The following is a 5,963-nucleotide window of genomic DNA, read 5'->3' on the forward strand; positions in this document are numbered from 1 at the left end:
AGTCACGTTAGTGGGGCAGTGCCCAGAGTGCCAACAAGGACAAAAATTACTGCCAGCTGCTCCCTCACTGGGATTGGTTGTGTAAACCCTGGCTTCGGTTTCATGTCAACTAAGTCGGTCCTTTCATGAGTTCTATGTTCTTCGTCATTGTGGATGCCCAATAAGATGTTGGATGTGCATACAGTTCATTTGTCAAACACGGAGACACCAATTGGAATATTACAATCATTTTCACAATACACGGACTCCGGGAGGAGGTGTTGGTCACAGACAACCAGCAGGGAGTTTGAGTATTTCCTAAAATGAAAGGCATTTGACATGTAAGGACAGTTCCATACTTATCATCATCCAACGGTCTGGTGGAAAGAGCTGTCCAAACTTTAAAGGCAGGTTTAAGAAAAACAGCCTACAATGTCACTCAATATAGAACTGTCCCGGTTCCTATTTGATTATCGGTCCACCCTTCATCCAATTACAGGGATAGCTCCAGCAGAGTTGCTTATGGGGAGAAGACTCCACACCAGGTTAAATCTGATCTTCCTGCACCTGGAAGGAGGGTGAAATGTCATCAGGAATGCCAATGCTAGACACAAGACTCCTTTAAGCGAGGGAGGCAGTGTACTTCGGGGGACAATGTTTGGTGTTTAAACCATGGAAATGGCACTGTGTGGCTAATAGTCTGCATGAGGTCAGGTCCCGTGACACACAACATTCAGGTAGGTGAGGCGGTCTTGAACAAACATGTGTACCAACTGAAAGCTGCAACCTTGTAAATGGGTCAGGAGTAAAACATACCTGGCCCCTAAGGACAGCCAGAAAGGTTGTCAGAACCCTTAGGTTCTCCACATCCACCTAGCATCAAAGAAATCTCGGAGGATGAAATGAAAAGGCAGATGTTGCAGCCTTGTTGCCATTATTGCCTGAAGAAGAAGACGAATTTCTTCTGGGATAATCTGGGCCCAAAAGCCAGCCACAGTCTGGTGCACATTGCCAGTATCCGGGCAGATTTGGAGGAACCAGGTCTGGTGCAAAAACACCCCAGGAGAAGCTACATGAAAAAGAACAGCCCTTGGTCACTGGACTCAGAGGGGAAGAGATGTAATGATTGGAAGGAGATAGTCTGGTGCATCTCATAGAATATGAGTTCCCTCTATTGACATGGTCCAATCAGGGACCTCTGGCTGACAGATATAAACAGGAGTGTTTCCCAGCCCAACTGCTTGTTCTGTGGTGCTGTGGAGTCCGTGGACCATGTGTATGTTGGGTGTGGGTGTTTGCACTCCCTTTTTGATTTTCTGAAAAACCTTCTCCTCTGTTTTTGGTTGCACTTCAGTCCCACGCTCCTGATCTTCGGGCACCCGGTGCGGAGGAGGGAGGACAGGTCTGAAGACCTCCTCGTGGGTCTGCTCCTGGGCCTGGCCAAACTGGCCATAAACAGGTCCAGGCAGCGGGCCGTGGAGGGGGTCGTTAGGGCCGACTGCCTGCCCCTCTTCCGCGGTTACGTTAGGGCCCGGGTGTCCTTGGAGAAGGAGCACGCGGTGTCCACCAACACCCTGGAGTTGTTCAGGGAGAGGTAGGCGCCGCAGGGAGTGGAGTGCATCATTTCCCCCTCCAACTCTATTTTGATTTAGTCCCTGCCCTCCCCTTCACTGTTTTGATCACACAGCATTGCCCTTTGATGTGAAGGGCACTGCTTGTCACAGGCCACTCGGGTGTTTTCCTACTTTTCCTGGTGGTGGAAATTGAATAAAGATTTGTACACCTTGTCTCTCACTGTGTCTCACACCTGCGCGCACACACCATGGGTGCTGGGGTTAAAAATAATAAGCACTACCGCAGTTAGGCGGTAGTGTGGGGGTTAAAAAAAGAAGAAAAAAAAAATAAAATAAAAAAAATAAACAGGAGTGTTTCCCAGCCCAACTGCTTGTTCTGTGGTGCTGTGGAGTCCGTGGATCATGTGTATGTTGGGTGTGGGTGTTTGCACTCCCTTTTTGATTTTCTGAAAAACCTTCTCCTCTGTTTTTGGTTGCACTTCAGTCCCACGCTCCTGATCTTCGGGCACCCGGTGCGGAGGAGGGAGGACAGGTCTGAAGACCTCCTCGTGGGTCTGCTCCTGGGCCTGGCCAAACTGGCCATAAACAGGTCCAGGCAGCGGGCCGTGGAGGGGGTCGTTAGGGCCGACTGCCTGCCCCTCTTCCGCGGTTACGTTAGGGCCCGGGTGTCCTTGGAGAAGGAGCACGCGGTGTCCACCAACACCCTGGAGTTGTTCAGGGAGAGGTGGGCGCCGCAGGGAGTGGAGTGCATCATTTCCCCCTCCAACGCTATTTTGATTTAGTCCTTGCCCTCCCCTTCACTGTTTTGATCACACAGCATTGTCCTTTGATGTGAAGGGCACTGCTTGTCACAGGCCACTCGGGTGTTTTCCTACTTTTCCTGGTGGTGGAAATTGAATAAAGATTTGTACATCTTGTCTCTCACTGTGTCTCACACCTGCGCACACACACACCATGGGTGCTGGGGATAAAAATAATAAGCACTACCGCAGTTAGGCGGTAGGGTGGGGGTTTAAAAAAAAATACACAGGGAAAAAAAAATGAACAGGGGATTCTCTCCCCTTCACTGTTTTGATCACACAGCATTGCCCTTTGATGTAAAGGGCACTGCTTGTCACTGGCCACTCGGGTGTTTTCCTATCCGCCTGGTGGTGGAAATTGAATAAAGATTCATGCACCTCGTGTCTCTCACTGTGTAAAAAGAAAAAAAAAGAAAAAAGAAAAAAAAGAAAATAAACAGGAGTGTTTCCCAGCCCAACTGCTTGTTCCGTGGTGCTGTGGAGTCCGTGGACCATGTGTATGTTGGGTGTGGGCGTTTGCACTCCCTTTTTGATTTTCTGAAAAACCTTCTCCTCTGTTTTTGGTTACACTTCAGTCCCACGCTCCTGATCTTCGGGCACCCGGTGCGGAGGAGGGAGGGCAGGTCTGAAGACCTCCTCGTGGGTCTGCTCCTGGGCCTGACCAAACTGGCCATAAACAGGTCCAGGCAGCGGGCCGTGGAGGGGGTCGTTAGGGCCGACTGCCTGCCCCTCTTCCGCGGTTACGTTAGGGCCCGGGTGTCCTTGGAGAAGGAGCACGCGGTGTCCACCAACACCCTGGAGTTGTTCAGGGAGAGGTAGGCGCCACAGGGAGTGGAGTGCATCATTTCCCCCTCCAACGCTATTTTGATTTAGTCCTTGCCCTCCCCTTCACTGTTTTGATCACACAGCATTGCCCTTTGATGTAAAGGGCACTGCTTGTCACAGGCCACTCGGGTGTTTTTCCTACTTTTCCTGGTGGTGGAAATTGAATAAAGATTTGTACACCTTGTCTCTCACTGTGTCTCACAGCTGCACACAAAAAAAAATTAACAGGGAATAGAGGCACTGCTTGTCACAGGCCACTCGGGTGTTTCCTTTCTTCCTGGTGGTGGAAATTAAATAAAGATTTGTGCACTTTGTGTCTCTCACTGTGTCTCACACCTGCACACACACACCATGGGTGGTGGGGATAAAAATAATAAGCACTACCGCAGTTAGGCGGTAGTGTGGGGGTTAAAGAAAAGTATAAACAGGAGTGACCTGGGAGTTGATTTAGCTGAGATGGTTTGCATAGCAGTCTAATTCCAACAGTATGGGTTCCATTCCCATCACCAGTTTGAGGTTACCATGGAGGACTGTCCTTCTTAACCTCTTCCCTTGCTTGAGTTCTGGTGGCCTTCAGGTTAAATCACCACCAATTCCTTCTCTCTAATAAGAAAGCAACCCCTTTGTTCTGGTAAGACTATGGCAATACTGCAGAAAGTCTAGGGATCTGTAGAAAAAAAGATAAACAGGAGTGTTTCCCAGCCCAACTGCTTGTTCTGTGGTGTTGTGGAGTCCATGGACCATGTATATATTGGGTGTGGGCGTTTGCACTCCCTCTTTGATTTTCTGAAAAACCTTCTCCTCTGTTTTTGGTTGCACTTCAGTCCCACGCTCCTGATCTTCGGGCACCCGGTATGAAGGAGGGAGGGCAGGTCTGAAGACCTCCTCGTGGGTCTGCTCCTGGGCCTGGCCAAATTGGCCATAAACAGGTCTAGGCAGCGGGCCGTGGAGGGGGTCGTTAGGGCCGACTGCCTGCCCCTCTTCCGCGGTTACGTTAGGGCCCGGGTGTCCTTGGAGAAGGAGCACGCGGTGTCCACCAACACCCTGGATTTGTTCATGGAGAGGTGGGTGCCACAGGGAGTGGAGTGCGTCATTTCCCCTGTAACTCTATTTTGATTTAGTCCCTGCCCTCCCCTTCACTGCTTGATCACACAGCATTGTCCTTTGTGAGGGGCACTGCTTGTCACAGGCCACTCGGGTGTTTTCCTGTCTTCCTGGTGGTGGAAATTGTATAAAGATTCATACATCTTGTGTCTCTCACTGTGTCTCACACCTGCACACACACCATGGGTGCTGGGGAAAAAAAATATAAAATAACGAAAAAAAATAAATAAACAGGAGTGTTTTGATGTGAAGGGCACTGCTTGTCACTTAAAAAAAAAATAAAAAAATAAATAGGAGCTATTTGATGTGAAGGGCACTGCTTGTCACTGGACCACTCGGGTGTTTTCCTATTGAGAGTTGGATCCGTGAAAAAAAAACAGGAGTGTTTCCGGCCTCATGCTAACGGCTGCCGTGCGCCATCTTGGAGGAAGTTGTTTCCCGGGATCCGGCGATGTGTGACTCTCAGCTGGGTAGGCACTTTGTACCAGAAAATTGCCAGTAATGGTGGATTCCATGGATCAAAAATCCAACTGTACATCAGCAGGACAGAGTCGCAGTGAAAGTAATGTGGTTACCTCCTTGAAAAGAAAGAAAGCTGAAGATGATTTGAAAGGTGTAACTGAAGAATGTCCACCTGGAGTTTCTCTGCAGCTGTGGAAAAAATTCCAAGAATTGAAAGACTGAAGGAGTTCCATAACTAACTCTGGTATTAAAAAGAAGAGTAGACGGAAGCGAAAAGCTGAAGGTGCTGAAGACCTGACAGAAGTAGAAACAAATTATGAGAAATCTTCCATTAAAATGAAGAAATTCAAACAAGAGCAGAAAAGAGAGAATAAAAGTGATGTGTTGAATGCCCAAGAGTCACACTGCAGTGAACTAAAACAATATATTGGAGCAAATGATAGATTTGAGATTCCTGTTTGTAGTGCACCTCCTTTAAAGACAAATCTGGAGAAAAACCTTGACGAGGCCATTGCTCCAGGGGATATAGAAGAAGCAGAGAGGCTGAGTGACAGTGTAGCTGTTTGTGGGTTGGGTGTGAAAATTGCCAAGGCCATCAAATGTCGTGATTTTGCAAAAGTCAAACAAGAGACTGAAGCTTCTCAGCAGGCCCAAATGAAGAAGCAACTTGCTTGGGGATTTGAAGCAAAGAGGAGATGGGAGACAAAAAGTAACATGGGCTACATGTGATGTCATGACACCATAAGAAAATGAAATGGGCATTGAAGAATATTAAAGCAGGTTCTCTGCCGAATCACTTGACCTGTACTTGCACTCTAAATCCAATCTTGAGGAAGTCATCTGGAAGCACTTTACAAGAACACAACAGTGACTGTGCCCTGCTGTTTTCTTAACTACACATTAACTGGTTGTGAATGATTTAGCCTTCAGTGTCTAAAATTTGAACGCAGTCAAGAAGATTGGATGAAGATTTTGATGCAAGTGAATAGTTTTGAACAAGCCCTGGCATACCTTTTGGTGGAACTAATACACACAACAAAGTGGTCATTTCTTTTCTATCATCCTACAAACTGAAACAGTGAGACTGCTGTATTTACACCAGAAAGGCTGTAAATTGAAGATTTGCTTTTATTTGGAAGCTCTGCCTTTGTAAGGGGAACTTTATCTGTTCTTGCATGGCCACGTCATCAAACTCCTGTCTGAAAAATGAAAGGCAAAT

General features: G+C 47.8%; 1 pseudogene; it reads left to right on the forward strand.

The window, feature by feature from the left end:
• Window positions 1–4,704: 4,704 nt before the first annotated feature.
• LOC132820851 (protein FAM204A-like) lies at window positions 4,705–5,643 on the forward strand (annotated as a pseudogene).
• Window positions 5,644–5,963: the final 320 nt, after the last annotated feature.

The sequence above is a fragment of the Hemiscyllium ocellatum genome, chromosome 12 (assembly GCF_020745735.1).
Source record: "Hemiscyllium ocellatum isolate sHemOce1 chromosome 12, sHemOce1.pat.X.cur, whole genome shotgun sequence".
Lineage (NCBI taxonomy): Eukaryota > Metazoa > Chordata > Chondrichthyes > Orectolobiformes > Hemiscylliidae > Hemiscyllium > Hemiscyllium ocellatum.